Source organism: Periplaneta americana, chromosome 1 (genome assembly GCF_040183065.1).
Source record: "Periplaneta americana isolate PAMFEO1 chromosome 1, P.americana_PAMFEO1_priV1, whole genome shotgun sequence".
In the NCBI taxonomy this organism is placed as follows: Eukaryota; Metazoa; Arthropoda; class Insecta; order Blattodea; family Blattidae; genus Periplaneta; species Periplaneta americana.
The window spans coordinates 124,297,658-124,314,608 of NC_091117.1; the positions used below are offsets into that span (position 1 = coordinate 124,297,658).

The 16,951-nt window shown below is 40.2% G+C and overlaps 1 protein-coding gene across 13 annotated transcripts in view; it reads left to right on the forward strand.

The window, feature by feature from the left end:
• The window catches only part of Nf1 (neurofibromin 1), a 384,838-nt gene that overhangs the window by 107,799 nt on the left and 260,088 nt on the right, over nucleotides 1–16,951 (forward strand). The window lies entirely within an intron of this gene.

Genomic DNA, 16,951 nt, shown 5'->3' on the forward strand with positions numbered 1-16,951 from the left:
CCGTCCTTTACGGAGGTTATTTCTGAAGACATTTTGAACAAAAAAATGTCATATAATCATAGTTCCTATTCTCAATATTTTCAGCTAATTTAAAGTTGTTTGTAAAATACGTTTTTCTTTAGTATGAAGGTAAAAGAATAATACAAATAGAGAATGAACCATTCAGAAGTAGCAGTTCTTTAATTAGAAATTTTTATGACGCTTAAAATGTACTGTGAAGTCCTTAGTTGCTTCATACAGACATTTTTTTCTATTTTTAACTAAAAAATTGCATTATTCTAACGCACTTATCACAACAGTTATTATAAATCACACCATTTCCACCGACTTAATTATTTGCAGTTCAATTTTGCATCCTAATTTACAGTGTTGGAGAGTGTCGTGTATATCAATTCTCGATGCCCGTGCGTCCTACTTTAAACGGTTCAAACCTACCCGCGCAAACTAGAGTCGCTGCTTTCTCTCTCTCAGAAAGCAGGTTGGCTCGCTTTTTTTTCCCTCTTGTGAGGGAGAAAGCAAAGATCGCGCGGCGACGAGTCACGTTGGCAATAGAAATACCCCCAGGCACTGTGACGTCAATGGCGTCCTCAACCACCATTGTTCCGAGGGGTATAAATATAACGCATCTCCGCGACTTCAGTCACTCGTTCGCCAGACGGCAAAGAGGTAGCTCTAACGCGTCCTCCGTCACTGGCAGCAGTCTTCCAACCAGGCTTAGGCTATGGTTGTCTTTTGTTCGGACGTGTCTACACACGGCCACCACTCTGGGAACAGGGAGCCAAGCTGCGCCCCTGTCTCCTGGATACTTTCCTACACCAGCCGAATCTTCCTCATTTCTTACGTATTCTAAACTTATTTTATTCTCGTCTCGCTACAAGTCTCATCACCACCTCCAACCCATCCACTTCTCTTCCTGACTTCGACTCCCCACTTATCCCGGCTTGTTCATAAACCACAGTCCTCTCCTGAACTCCTCCCCCTCTAGTGTCGGTAAGTCGCATAGTACGCTGTGTTGATCCTCCGAACGCTAGAGACCACCAACCCCCCCCCCCCCTAGTGTCGGTAAGTCGCATAGTACGCTGTGTTGATCCTCCGAACGCTAGGGGCCACCATTCCTCCCCCTCTTGGAGTCGGTAAGTCGCATAGTACGCTGTGTTGATCCTCCGAATCCAAAGGGGTGTGTTCTCGAACGTCGATAAGTCGCACAGTACGCTGTGTTTGATCCTTCGACCTAGAGAATCAACCATCATCCCGATTCCATCTCTCTCGTTATCCTACCCACCCCACAACACACATGAAAGCAAGCCGATTTTCCCCAGGCACTCCTGTTACCCCTACCTCCCTTTCATTCAAGTCGTACTGTACTATCACCCCTCATAACTCTCCTCGCATCGAAGCCTCAAGGACGAATTTCTAAGCTATCAATTTCTATCACGACTCTCCCGTTACCCCTACCACAGGACTAGGAGGAACCACAGTTATACTTTCTTTGTTAGCTATTTCTGTAATAAACAAATGTTACTTTAAAACCGTCTTTCCTTTAAAATTTACCACAGTTCCATATTATTACGCCCACCCACAAGCGACAACCATCTTGTCACGTCACTCCCGTTTCCCCTCCCCACCTCGACAACACGTCGGAGAGGAACGACCACGGAGACCGGCGTACGACAATTGGCGCCCAACGTCGGGCCTTATCTCAGTTGGTACTGAGACGAATCCACATACACCCCATAGCTCTTCACTCTTCCGAGAGGAGTAATTTTCTCGGTGGCGCCCAACCATGTTTACACGCACCAGAGACCAGTGCTGCCAACGGGGTTGCCCTGGACGCGGGCAATACTACGTCGACTGCGGCACCTGCCCCACCTTCTACCACGCAGTGTGCCTCGGGCTCGAGAACGAGCCCCAGCTCCGAGAAAGCAACCCGTTCATTTGCGACTGGTGTCGCAAGAAGAAGGATGAAGATAAGATGGAACTCGAAATGCTGCGGAGACTCATGCACAGTCTTCGCCCCGCCGAGGTTCCACAACCACTTGTGCTCCCCGAGTTCCATGGATTGGAGCACGAGGATCCGGCCGGCTTCGTCTCCAGATGCCGCGACCTACTTACCGAGGCGCACATAGACCCCTCCCAGTGGTCACGTCTCGTTCAACAGCAGCTGAAGGGACCAGCCAGAGACTGGCTACTGCTCTTCAGTGGCATTCCTTTCACCTGGGAGGAACTGCAACAAAGACTGACTCACCGCTTCGACAGCCTGGCTGTAAGGGCTACTCTCCAAGCTTCTCTTTACGGGAAGCACCAACGAGAAAACGAGGCTGCCGATCAGTTCATCACGGGAAAAATTTTCCTTTATCGGCGACTTTTTCCTAATGCCGATCCCAACACGATCATTCCAGTGATCATCGAACTTCTGCGGCCACAACTTCGGCCGTTTCTCAGACATCCGGTTCTGACAACTACAATGGAACTCATATATCGTGCTGTTCCTCTGGAGGGCGACATCAAGCACACCGCTGCCAAGCATCATTCCACTTCATCACCAAACGCTCCACGGTGCCACTACTGCCCTGGGTACCACTCGTGGTGGGAATATAATGGTGTAGCAGACGGTTGACTCAAACTCGTTTTCTACTGCGCATGTCGTCACTTGGGAAGCAGCAGCGGCGCGCTAATTTGCACCGCAGTGCTCGAGGAACAAAACAAACAGCTGTTGTGTGTACGTGCACGGTGTTAATTCTTTGTTTATATATATAATATTGATTGTTATTCTTGTATCAGTAATGCTATTAATGTGACACATGCTATTAGTATGCCTGGATATGCAGTATCTGGTTTTTTGATTTACAATCGAAAAACAAAAGGAACTGACGTAAAATATTATAGGTTTCCGAAGAATGAAGACTTGGCAAGACAATGGTTGCAGGCTTGTAGAAGGGAGGATGAAGTCAATTTACAGCACGATGAGTTTTCTCGCATGTTACTAAATTTTATTTGCTTCGCAACTCATTTGCAAAATATATTTTCATGTTAAACTTATTGTTTGACTTATTCCATAGATTGCTTTGAGCGAAAAGAAAAGGGCGTAAAAATCTTAAGATTTAATGTTGTTTCAGCTCGAATATGTTGACTTCATTTTGAGGAGTCAAGTTACGAAGTACCTTTAAAGCAGAAACTCCTAAATTATGAACCAAAAAGCAGTCGTAATCTGAAAGTAGACGCTGTACCCACAAAAGCTCTGGCGCAGTCTTGCTTGAAACGAAAATCAACAGATAATCTGAGATTGGACAGATGTGAAAAACGGAGAAGGAGAAAAGAAATTCATGACATCATTGCTAATAGTTCATGTCCTCTTCAGGCCACTTCCAAAACCAATTCAGACGAACATGTATCAGAGGATAGTGCATTAGACCTAAATAACGAAACGTGAGTAATTACAGCATTATAATAAGCAGGGAACGGATTTATATGGACTAAAAATATATGAAATATGTAAATATATATGTAGTTATTTTTACCAAAATATGGAATTAAATATGGATTTTTACCAAAATATGGAATTAAATATGGACTTAAAATTATAAAAAAATGACTATGTACGTTAAATATTGGTACATTTTAATCAAACTAAACAAAAAACATAATGGACGTACCTTATCTTCCAATGTAGTTTCAACAAAACACAATTTTTATTGTCTGTTACCATAACAATAGGTTACAAACATTTCTTTCAAGTGCTGAAAAGTGAATCTTCTTCTATTGTCTCTGAGGATAGATTTATACTGACTAAAAGAGCGTTCGACGTCACAAGAAGTAACTGGTACATAATTCAATTTCACAATGTCTGCTGGGGATAAGTCCAAGTTAATCTTCACTGTTGATTCACCACTCATCACAGCAACAACCTTTTGTAGTTCTTCATATCCAGGGTTTTTTGAAAGTACAGTGTCCACCTTAGCTCTTACTGCATCTGCAACTTTACCTCTACCACGATTCAGTTGTTCCACAGTACTATTTATAATTTCAAAACTTTCAGATAGTGAAAGGTGCCTATTTTGGAGACTTTTGAGCGTTTTTATGATGCATGAAAATGTATGCTGAATGTGAGCTAAGTCATTCTTCACACTTATGTCACAGGTAACTGTTTTCGCAGTATCAATTGAGACTGCATCTTCAGAGTCCAATGCAAGGAGAACATTGTTAATAGAGTCTATATGTTCGGCATAATATTCAACTGCTTCTAGCCATGTACCCCATCTAGTTAAAATTGGCTTTGGTGGCAATGGAATTTCAGGGTACATTTCTTTCAACACGTTAACTCTACTGGGAGCTTTGAGAAATACTTTTTTCACTGATGAAATCAACAAATCTACTTTAGGGAAATTGTCTCTGACCACTTCTGCCACACGATGAAATGCATGCGCCACACAAGTAAAATGAGTCAATTTAGGATATACAACAGATAATGCTTGTCCAGCTTTGACCATATAAGGGGCAGCATCGCTAATAAAGAATAACACATTATCGTACATAATACCCTTTGGCCACAGGATACCCATAGCTTCGTTGAACAGTTTAACTATAGTTTTGTTATTGCACTTTTCTAGAACATCACAATGTAAAAGAATTCGTTCAGAATATTGTTCACTTAACAAACCGATAACTACATTACCAACAAGTCTACCTTCTTTGTCGGGAGTCTCATCAATGGAAACCCAAATTGAACTATCTTTAATTTCATCTCTTATCTTCTGTATTGTCTCATCGTAGATGGATGGAGCATACGTCTTCCTAAGTGTTGACTCATCCGGGATTGTATGTTGAGTATATTTTTCAAGGAATTCCCTGAAGACCTTATTCTTTAGTTTGTAGAGAGGAATATCAGCAGAGATGAGAGAACGGCACAGGTCGATGTTAAACTCAGATCTTACATTCGATGTTGTTGGTTGTGTTAAAAACAATTGTCTCTGCTTGGAATTTAGTTGTTTGTTGGCCTGATGTTTACTAGTTGTAATGTGTTGTTGCACCAGGAACTTTTGTGTAGATGATACTGCACACTGACACAAATTACAAAATAATATTTTATTGTCAGTTGATAAACCATCTTCTTTAAATTCTGAAATGTAACTTGTTAGTTTTGATTTTAAATTGACTGAATGACGTACTTTTGGCATATTTACCGTCTTTATAGTATGATTTACAAAACTGAACCTATGTGTACTCTGACTGGCATTTAACTGTTGAGCTGCACAACTGAAGTCTGTTAAAAATTTTAAATTAAATTAATACAGTTTTGTAACTTACTTTCCCATTGTTGATAGGACTGCTAATTTTCAAATAACTCTGATGTTAAAGGGATTACTGAACATGTGTTTAAATCTCTATTGTTGAAATGTATTTTTAAAAGTTAATGGAATTTTGTTTTGTTTTATTGTTAAACCTAATATAATATGGACTGTTTTATATGAAATATGGAAAATATATGGAAATTAACGAAAATATGTACTAAACTCTAAAATATGGAAAAATATGGAAAATAAAAGTAGGATTTTTCAACCCTACACATTGTGAAACATAAAGATAATGCAAAATATAAATTATATTAGCTTTATAAGTAAATATGTATTTACATATAAATCCTTTCCCTGATAATAAGTATTAACTAGTATGTTCCTGTGTATCATATTGTTAAAATGTTTCACATATGAGTCGCTCCGCAGAAGGGAATAATTTTCTCATAGTTCTTCAAAACTTTCTAAGCTAAAAGGACTTAATTACATGTCTCATAAAATGTTAAAGCTGTGTTATCTTTTAACAACTTCCAGACAGAAAAGGCTTCAGTAAACGGAAGGATTCAATTGTCTCGAATGTCAATAGAGGAGCAAAAAAGGCGTCAATCAATGGGCATAAAATAATTATTTTCTCGCTTAACCCTAGCATTATCACGGTTGGGAAAAAATTGCCCACCCTTTTTATTTTCTAAATTTTTTTTAATTAATGAAATCTGGCAGCTTTTACCTTTACTCTATTTGTCTCTAACATGATAAAGTATGCACACATGTGTTCTGTTTCAGATTTCAAATATAGCAGACTAATAATTTGAAGTATTTGTTAGTGGACAGATTTTACCCACACTTGGCATTTCATATGACCTACACTTTTAAACATTCTCTAGTTTGAATTCTGTGATTTTTGTCCATTGTTGTAACTGTTTGTAATGCCGTTAAAGTCGTTTACTGTTTCAATTCTCCACTTTACCATTTACTTGCAGTGTAGAAACTTGAGTTGGTAAATTTGTTCTTTCTTTATTGGTGTTTATTCAAATCTAGTTGTATTCAGGGATACAGAACATAGACATGAGTTGTTTTGTGGATAATAGCAGCCTTAATGTTTTGGGTAAAAGTGATATTATAGTGCCATTGGAAATTGATTTACCGGCGGAGTTGAAGAAAGAAAGTGGTAGTGAGGAAGATAATACAGAAGTGGTTAGTGAGGGTGAATCAAGGTCTATTTCAAGTACTAGCTGCTAACAAGAAAGCCATTCACATTACGAAAATTAATGTCAGATGTGGAAATTGTGGACTTAATTTGTGTAAAAAATATTCAGATATTAAAATTGTGTGCAGGAGCATTTTACTAAAAGAAATATGCAGAATCACTGGAATGAAAAACTGATGTGTTTTTTTTAAGTAATGTAAAAATGTTGACGATGAAACTTTATTGAACGTATTTGAGGAGCTCGGAATCAAAACGCGTTAAGTCCACATTTGATCGAAAATGCGTTTTTTTCTTTCGAATTTGCCTTCTTTTAGGGACACTTCATCATGCTACACTTGACATTTGTTGCAATTCACATTTTCAGCCTCTTTAAAGCCAGCCTGAAATCGAAGGTCTGATTCAGAACGTATTCTGCCCATCACCCTGAATGGATCAAACCGAGTTGAGTCCATGAACTTAAGATATCTTCTAACGAAAGCAGTACACCAGAATGAACGTAATTAATTCGACAACTGCCTTTAACAAATGTTCATTATTGACTCTTTTCTAAAGTTTGCTTGTTGCTATCTTTAAGTTCATGCAGTAAGATTTAAAAGGACGGGCTTCTTGCCTGGAATCTCTATTTAAATCTCCACGTGCAGACAGTGAATTGGTGGTGTGCGGTAAGTGGCATTTAAAGGCAGGTGGAAGTCGTTTGCAATAAACATGGGTCTTTTACTACAAATTGTGATATTATACTCATAATTTGGTAACAGTTTGAACAGTATGTTAAGTTTCGAAAGACTCCAGTACAAAACATTTCTTGTGAGATTTACAAACTTTGCAGGTTCTCGCTGGCTTCTTTTTCTGTGGGTGGTAGGTATATGTCGGGAGGGGGGGAATAAGCCCAACAGTTTGCTTGTAATATTGTCGTCGTAACCCTCTGTAAAATGCGTGCTTCCAGGTCAAGTTGAAGATTTGTATAGATCCTTTCCTTCCTGGGTTTGCTTCCCTTCACGGTCTTACATGCAATTACGTAGACATTGAAAAGCTGAAAAGTACCATAAACATTATATTGAAGAAACGTTTCTGTAGTTTTTTTTACGTATTTTCCCATAATGGAGAAGGGATATAAGACTTCATTCTGACGCTGACCTGACAGTCAACCCACAACATAACGTTATTGTACTCTATTACGCCCTTCAGTTTCACCACTCTTTATTCCCCTTCATTGTTACCCTTTTTTCCTTTATGCTCACCATGTGAATGTTGTGCTTCGTAGACAGACCTTTTCTGTCATGTCACTTTACTGCCAATAACTCTTACAAGACCTCGATTCTGATTCCCTTTCTTAAACTTTGTTCATTCCACTTGGAATGCAGGACAGAACTTCAATGAACTTTTATTCAAACAGTTAGAATTCTGGAAAACTTTTTTATTGGGTTATTTTACGACGCTGTATCAACATCTAGGTTATTTAGCGTCTGAATGATATGAAGGTGATAATGCCGGTGAAATGAGTCCGGGGTCCAGCACCGAAAGTTACCCAGCATTTGCTCGTATTGGGTTGAGGGAAAACCCCGGAAAAAACCTCAACCAGGTAACTTGCCCCGACCGGGATTCGAACCCGGGCCACCTGGTTTCGCAGCCAGACGCGCTGACCGTTACACCACAGGTGTGGACTTCTGGAAAACCTTTCGCGTATATTTATAGGAACATAACTCCTCTTCTTCACGAAAGATCGTTTTACAACATATAACAACCCTCTAAATAGACAGCTTGAAAAAAAAACTGCATTTGACAGCTTGAATGAAAACTGTCAATAAAAGTCGCAGGGTCACAAAGACGTCATGTCTAGACGGCTATGCTTTGGGAGCGCATCGCAAGACATTAGTAGGGAAGGGATTAGTTAATACAGCTTCTTGGTATTCATAATCAATTAACCTACCCCACTTCCAAAACCTTACGGAGCTGAGCTGAGCTAAGCTAGAAAGCTGCGAGAGACTCTGCAATGCTTCCCGCGTGACGTCATCACGTAGTAGGAGAACGGGCGAGGCTGCGCACTGCTTCACCATTATATTCCCACCACGGTACCACTACAATCGGGACTGTCCGGTCTGACAGCAGAGACGCACCGATCCTGCTCGCCACATCCCGATCTCCAGCCCCGTTGCGCAGATGGCCCTAGCTCCCGATGAAGAGGAAACGGTCCTGAGGATTGGCATCCGAATGGGATCCCACGCAGCCACAGCGGTCGTCGACAGTGCCGCCTCCAGGAACATCATCAATGCTGCGAAAGTTCCAATTGGCAGCACCATACGAGCCCGACAGGATGTCATTCATCTTGCCCAACGCGAGCAGACAATGGCAACCCAGGGCGAAGCCGAGATACCCGTCACACTTGCGGGCACAACGAAGCCCATCAACTTCCTCGTCGCACCAGAGCTGCGTGCTGATGCGATTTTAGGGAATACATGGTTGCGAGACATGTCAGCGCAACTAGACTATCGACAAGGACAGCTGAGATTGGGAAACGGTGCAGTAGTACCGTTGATCAAAAATCCCAGAACCGGAGAGGGTACCAGGCCAGAACCACAAAGGGACGCCGCTCCTGGCGGAATGCAAGAGCCATCGCCACCTGTCAAGCCTGTAGCCGGAGAGCCTGCTAAGGAGGAACGGTACCAGCATCTCTCCGGCCATGTCAGTGGCCCTCCCTCACAGAGCGGACGCAAGGAGGTTCCTTTAGCGTCTAGGCCACTAGAGCTCCACATGTTGGAGATAGGAGTCACGAGCGACAGCCACGCTCCCACTGCAGCTGAGGGGATCTGTTGCTCTGAGGAGGTACCACAGGTGGAGGACCCACTTGAAAAGGGAGACCCTGGCGGATCCCAGACAGTTGCCCAAGACGTCGCTGACACCAGGCACAAAGTTACTGCTCCTACTGCTACAGAAGGGATGCCGGATCAACTCCGAGGCGGCAACCCCACATCAGACGGCCCATATTCCGAGGTCACAAGCAACACCGACATCCCTCGGTACATCCAGTCTCCCGAGACCACAGGGACGACGAACGAGCTCAGCGGTCCAGGATGTTGGCGCGCTGTGACCACCTGCAAGGAGGCGAAACCTTCCCCGCCTAATCCAGACCGACCTGCGGACATGCCAACACCATCCCAGACGACGCCGGAGGCTGCTAGGAGCGACGCTGCAGCACAATTGCCGGTGTTGCCTCCACAAAGAAGAAAACGCAGTGGCCAACCTGATCAGATCGCCGTGTGCGCGCTCGCGATGTGTGATCAAACCGAACGAGCTATTGATGCGAGTGTAGTGGTGCCGCAAGGCAAACGAAACAAGATCGTTGACACACGATCAGTGTACACAAACCATGATCCAAATATGATAAGCACAAATGGGGGCCGAGACCTCCATAGATTAAGAAACATGAACACTCGGACTAGGCAGCATTAGCCTTTCAAGTTATTGTATTCATTCATTGTGTATTTTCTCATGTTCAGTGTATTCTTTTGTTTTGTGATGCTCCACTTCTGTTCATTGTATTTAATTGTCTTGTTGTAAGGGTTATATTAGATAACTTACTAGTAGTACCGCACGGGCAAAAACAGGAGGGGCGATTGTTGTGTATATCAATTCTCGATGCCCGTGCGTCCTACTTTAAACGGTTCAAACCTACCCGCGCAAACTAGAGTCGCTGCTTTCTCTCTCTCAGAAAGCAGGTTGGCTCGCTTTTTTTTCCCTCTTGTGAGGGAGAAAGCAAAGATCGCGCGGCGACGAGTCACGTTGGCAATAGAAATACCCCCAGGCACTGTGACGTCAATGGCGTCCTCAACCACCATTGTTCCGAGGGGTATAAATATAACGCATCTCCGCGACTTCAGTCACTCGTTCGCCAGACGGCAAAGAGGTAGCTCTAACGCGTCCTCCGTCACTGGCAGCAGTCTTCCAACCAGGCTTAGGCTATGGTTGTCTTTTGTTCGGACGTGTCTACACACGGCCACCACTCTGGGAACAGGGAGCCAAGCTGCGCCCCTGTCTCCTGGATACTTTCCTACACCAGCCGAATCTTCCTCATTTCTTACGTATTCTAAACTTATTTTATTCTCGTCTCGCTACAAGTCTCATCACCACCTCCAACCCATCCACTTCTCTTCCTGACTTCGACTCCCCACTTATCCCGGCTTGTTCATAAACCACAGTCCTCTCCTGAACTCCTCCCCCTCTAGTGTCGGTAAGTCGCATAGTACGCTGTGTTGATCCTCCGAACGCTAGAGACCACCAACCCCCCCCCCCCCTAGTGTCGGTAAGTCGCATAGTACGCTGTGTTGATCCTCCGAACGCTAGGGGCCACCATTCCTCCCCCTCTTGGAGTCGGTAAGTCGCATAGTACGCTGTGTTGATCCTCCGAATCCAAAGGGGTGTGTTCTCGAACGTCGATAAGTCGCACAGTACGCTGTGTTTGATCCTTCGACCTAGAGAATCAACCATCATCCCGATTCCATCTCTCTCGTTATCCTACCCACCCCACAACACACATGAAAGCAAGCCGATTTTCCCCAGGCACTCCTGTTACCCCTACCTCCCTTTCATTCAAGTCGTACTGTACTATCACCCCTCATAACTCTCCTCGCATCGAAGCCTCAAGGACGAATTTCTAAGCTATCAATTTCTATCACGACTCTCCCGTTACCCCTACCACAGGACTAGGAGGAACCACAGTTATACTTTCTTTGTTAGCTATTTCTGTAATAAACAAATGTTACTTTAAGACCGTCTTTCCTTTAAAATTTACCACAGTTCCATATTATTACCCCCACCCACAAGCGACAGCCATCTTGTCACGTCACTCCCGTTTCCCCTCCCCACCTCGACAACACGTCGGAGAGGAACGACCACGGAGACCGGCATACGACAAGAGTTTGCAACACATTTTAAAAAATGTCGCCGCACACTTGTAAACATCACTCGTCATGCTACGTAACTGCATACGGCTACCTTTGATTTCCGTAGCGCTCATGCTGGCTGCTGACTGCACACTGACCAAGATCACGCCTTCGCAACAAAGCGTTCCAATAACGAAATGTAACTCTGTAAATGTTGAGAATAGGACCCATGTTTATATGATATTTTTTGCTCAGAATGTCTTCGGAAATAAGCTCCGTAAAGGACGGTAAATCCTCGTGAATCACCCTGTATAGCTGTATTTTATTTAGAACAAGAATGAACTCTAATGAAAATCTAAACACTTTGGATAGATGATATATTGAGAAAGTAGTTTTTTGTTTGTTTGTTTGTTTTTAGTCCTTGTGATCATTTTCAACTTCTTTTCCTCCTTGTCTTGACCTTTCATGAAGTTGATCGTAAAACTCTGTATACTCAGCTGGAATATATGTACTTCTTTACCTTAAGAATGTTCCCTTTTTTTTTTTTTTTTCATTGATAGGCATCTGTTTTTAAGGATAAGTCAACTCTATAGGAAGTACAGGATTCTTGCTGTAACTGTGAAGGAGATTGAATTTCTCTTTGCTGGCACCATCGATGAACTGTTAAGTTTTTATTTGACCAGGACAGCTTGAGTTGTATTCAAACGCCATCCACTTAGAAGGAGAAAAAGACATTTTATGTACCTTAGGAATTTTTCCCATACTTCATTCAGAGAGAAAAATCTTCTTGTAATAAATAAACCAACTTCGCTTAAAGTCGAGTACAGGCACAGCATCAATGGTTTCTACTGAGAACTGACACCATTTTAATCATAACATATTCTTTAGGTAGATAGACCCTATCATAGCTTTTTATCAGTTCCTTTACAGTTCCAGAATCCCTGTTGTTTGGTAGAAAGCTGTGACCTTTTATTGGAAAGAGTAACGTTATATAATTTGGAATCACTTTGTTGTTACAATGGATAAACAAAAGCGGATCATTGTGTTGTTTTTATTTTGACTGGCGCACCTGATGTAGCTCATTTACATTCTGTAGAATATGCTTCTGGATGTAATGAAACAGAAATGAACATACGTCATTTTCACCTTTGTGTGCTTCTTCTTCTTCATGATATACATAAAAATGTGAGAGGTTAGTTTTTTGATTATGTATGCCAAACACATGTCTCAAATAAAAAATGTTCTATACAGGAATATTTGGCAGCGGCAAATTTTGCATAAAATCAAAGGTCAATCCACAAACATTATTCCCTTTTAGACTAAATTCAGAAATTTTATTAATATTGGCATACAATTTTTGGACCTTCTACTGTGAACCATCAATTCTGCTATTGCAGCTAGCTTGACACTGCAAGATGGGAACTGCATATTTTAGCTGGTAAAACTTGAAGAATCGGATACTGATATCTTTCCACAACAAAATCTTACCTTCAAATATGGGTATTGAAGTTGAAATGAAAAGGATATTAATTCCCGTGAATGAACATTTTGAATATAGACTACAGATTTAAAGTCAGTCATTGCAAAAAGGTCACGAGTCAAAGACTCATGACCTTTCTGCAAGAAGTGGAAATTTCAAGCTTCGATTTCAGGACTGTTTGAAAGTATATTCATGATCTTCTTACATAGACTGTTCGGGCTACCCCTACACCACAATGTTCAATGCATAACTCATTTTCGTAAAAAAGTTGACTCATGACCTTTTTGCAATGACCGATTCAATTTAAGCTACAAGACAAATTACATTTTATAAAGAATATAAATGATGATTAATTATGCAAATTGATGACTTCAGTGCAGTGGAGGATATCATGTCCAGGGTGCTGCCAGGAACTTTTAATTTTCGGAAGAATTCTAAGGACTCCCATGGGATTGTGCCTCTAGCCCCAATCATATGTACATATGATTTGCTGATGTGGCTTTGTTAGCAGAAGAGGAAATGATACTAAAGGATATGCTACTGCCGCTAAATGACAGCTGTGAGCAGTATGGGATGAAGGTAAATGCAAATAAGATGAAGACCATGGTCATAGAAAGACAAATACAGAAGATAAACTTACGAATTCTAAATGAGACAGTAGAGCAAGTGGGCAGCTTCAAATACTTGGGGTGTTCTATAAGCAGTAACATGAGCTGCTGCCAGGAAGTAAAAAAGAGGATAGCAATGGCCAAGGAAGCTTTTAATAGAAAAAGGAGTATCTTCTGTCGACCTCTGGAAAAAGAACGAAGGAAGAGACTATTGAAGTGCTTTATATGGAATGTGGCATTGTATGGGGCAGAAACATGGACATTACAACGAAGTGAAGAGAAACGAATAGAAGCATTTGAAATGTGGATATGGAGAATTGAACAGACAGAATAAGAAATGAATCATTGTTGGAAAGAGTGGGTGAAGAAAGAATGATGCTGAAACTGATCAGAAAGAGGAAAAGGAATTGGTTGGGTTACTGGCTGAGAAGAAACTGCCTACTGAAGGATGCACAGGAAGGAATGATGAACGAGAGAAGAGTTCGGGGTAGAAGAAGGTATCAGATGATAGACAACATTAAGATATATGGATCATATGAGGGAACAGCTCCCCTCACCTGAAGCTGCTACGACTTCTGCTGGCACACCCATAGTACTTAGTGGTACTAATTTTTACATTCATACGATGATGTTTGAACTACATATCTTTACAGAACCTCTTCCTTTGGAAAACATTTGTTTTTCCAAAAAAAAAAAAAAAAAAAAAAAAAACTGTTCTACAATAGAAGATGAAAAATCTTGAAATGTAAAGAATGTTATGTTTTTGCTATTTTAATTTGTTAGTGATATAGTTATTTTATTGGTATCTGTATATGTAATATAATATCAACTGAAAGTAAAAAAATATTACCAAACAAACATATGAAATCGCCGATTTATAACAAAGAAATATTCATTAGCAATTCAAAGTATGTCTAAGAATTTACCTTTCACATGTATAAAGTTGATCATTAAAAATAAATAAAAAGAGATATTCAAGGAAAATCTGCATGAAAGAGCCAAAGATAAAAATGAAATGTTTCCAGTTATTTATTTCTTTCCTCCCATTAAAACATTTATTCTTTCAAACTTATGTGATTGTTTTGTTTGTCACTTTCAAACGTAAATGAAAAAAAGTGGTAACGGTAAAGGTAAAGGCAGCTGCTTCACATTCCTTGAAGACACTTGGGGGAGCATTGAGGTAGAATCCCATGCTTTCTTGACCTCAGCACTAGAATGAGGCGGTGTGATTGGTGCCATGTTCTGTCCCTCTTTTACCCCCAGAAAGACCCTATACTCAATTTGAAAGGAGGCTGAGTGAACCTCGGGGCCGTTCTGGAAGTTTGGTAACGAGAAAATTCACAACCCAGGATCTAATCCCAGACCTTCCAGTCTGTAGCTAACTACTTTACGAACTGAGCTACCCAGCCACCGAAAAAAATGTAGTACATCAGTAAAATTATAATCATTGGAAGTCGTCATTTTGGTTAAAAAGTAACCAGCATTTAACATATTGTTTTTATTAAAATTTGCTTCATGTCCCAAATTTAACTTAATAATACTGTACTCATATACAATAGTAAGATTTTTACTGCCATGTGTGTAAAAAGAATAATCTCTTAAATTTGACTTGTCTTGATATAAAGTTGGACAGTTAAGTCAAATGTATTTCAGATTATTAAGTTTGCCATATTTCTTAAGTGAAATCCTTTATTGTTTGTTGTGTTTAGGACTGCTGGAAGGTTATTGCATGACTCTTCTTCTCTGAATTCTTAGCATAGGATTAATTTATGTCTTTCTTTCTATTACGATAAACTAAAAGTGTGTGTGTGTGTGTGTATCTAATGCTCTGGATTTAACAATGAAGTCATACTTTTTGCTTCCCAATATTTTGATGGAAGGTCCACAAATGTCCTAAGAGTTTCACAATTAGCCAGGTGCTCCATCTCCATGTCCTCTTCTCTGGTGCACAGTAAGCATTTAGGTGAATTCAGTACTCCAATACGATGGAGGTGTTTACTGAGGCAATCATGACCAGTATTCAATCTGAACTAAAAGTAAAGGATGCTACCAATTGATCCAACGACTACAAACATTTCGGGCATTAAAATTGCCGATTTTATAACAAAGAAAGGTTGAGAAGTAATCCGAAGCAGTCCTAAGAATGTACTCTTTTTGTATATAAAGGTGATCATTAAAAATAAATAAAAGAACGTACATATTCAAGAAAAAATGTCATGTAAAATGGCCAAGGATAAGAAATGAAACAGTTTCAATTGATCTACAAATGTTCCCTTTGCCTCCCTTAAAACTGCTTTTACAAAATTCACATTAATTAACATACATGACTATTTAGCAAATAATCTATGTATTGGTATATAAAAGTCGCAAGTTCAAACTGCCCTCTGTGTTATAAAGTGGAAGAAATTACTTGAGATTATCTTGTACCCTATAATGCTCTACTTACAGAAATTTTATCACTTAGATCAAGAATACTGTCAGATGCAGGCATTAGAAAACAAAATCTCTTTCTTTATAAAAGTAGCTAAATAATTTTTCTCTAATATAACTTATCAATAAGTTCAACATTCTTGTTAGTAGAGCTTGAATTTCTATAATCTAAAAACTATGGAAATGTGCATGCACTTATGCCCTAAAAATACCAAAATATAACATAAAAACTTAGAAATATGTTGCAAAACAAATTCAGTATTGTCTAAAAATTATTTAGAAAACTTTTTATTCATCATTTCTCAAAATTGTTTTTGCGAATATTAATTCCCTGTATTGGCCATAGTGGACTGTTCAGCCTATAAAAATAGAATGGGAGGAAAAGAGTATTGAAAATTGTCAAACATTTGTCCTCTGCATGACTAATACTTTTACAGCTTTGTTAACACAGTCACTGACATTATGAATTACTATATGGCCACGGCAGATTTGAAACCTCTAAAATGGTCACATGTTTGGAAGGGGTGAAGAGGGTCAAGGTGAGACCAATTAGCAACAATCTGGCCATATTCCTGACATTCTTTTGTCCTTTAACGACTTATTGCAAGTGAATCCACTTACTTTCAAACTTAATTTAATCACAAAATATTTCTAAGGAAAGGAAATCCAAATAAAATAATGACCAAACACAAACAAAATTTCTTGTCATTGAATAATACTTGGAAAACTGTTGAAACTATTGTAATATGACCAAAAATATGCTTTTTTGCCTTTCTTGGCCAAATATGACTTAATGCTAGAATATGGTAAAATATGCATTTATAGACGTTTAAGATGAGCAAGGTACGTAGCATGTATGGGTGAATCCAGAAATGCGTATAGAGTGTTAGTTCAGAGACCTGAGAGAAAAAGAACTTTGGGGAGGCTGAGACGTAGATGGGAGAATAATATTAAAATGGATTTGAGGAAATTGGGATATGATGCAAGGAACTGGGTTAATTTTGCTCAAAATAGGGACTGATGGAGGCTTATGTGAGAGTGGCAATGAACCTCCGAGT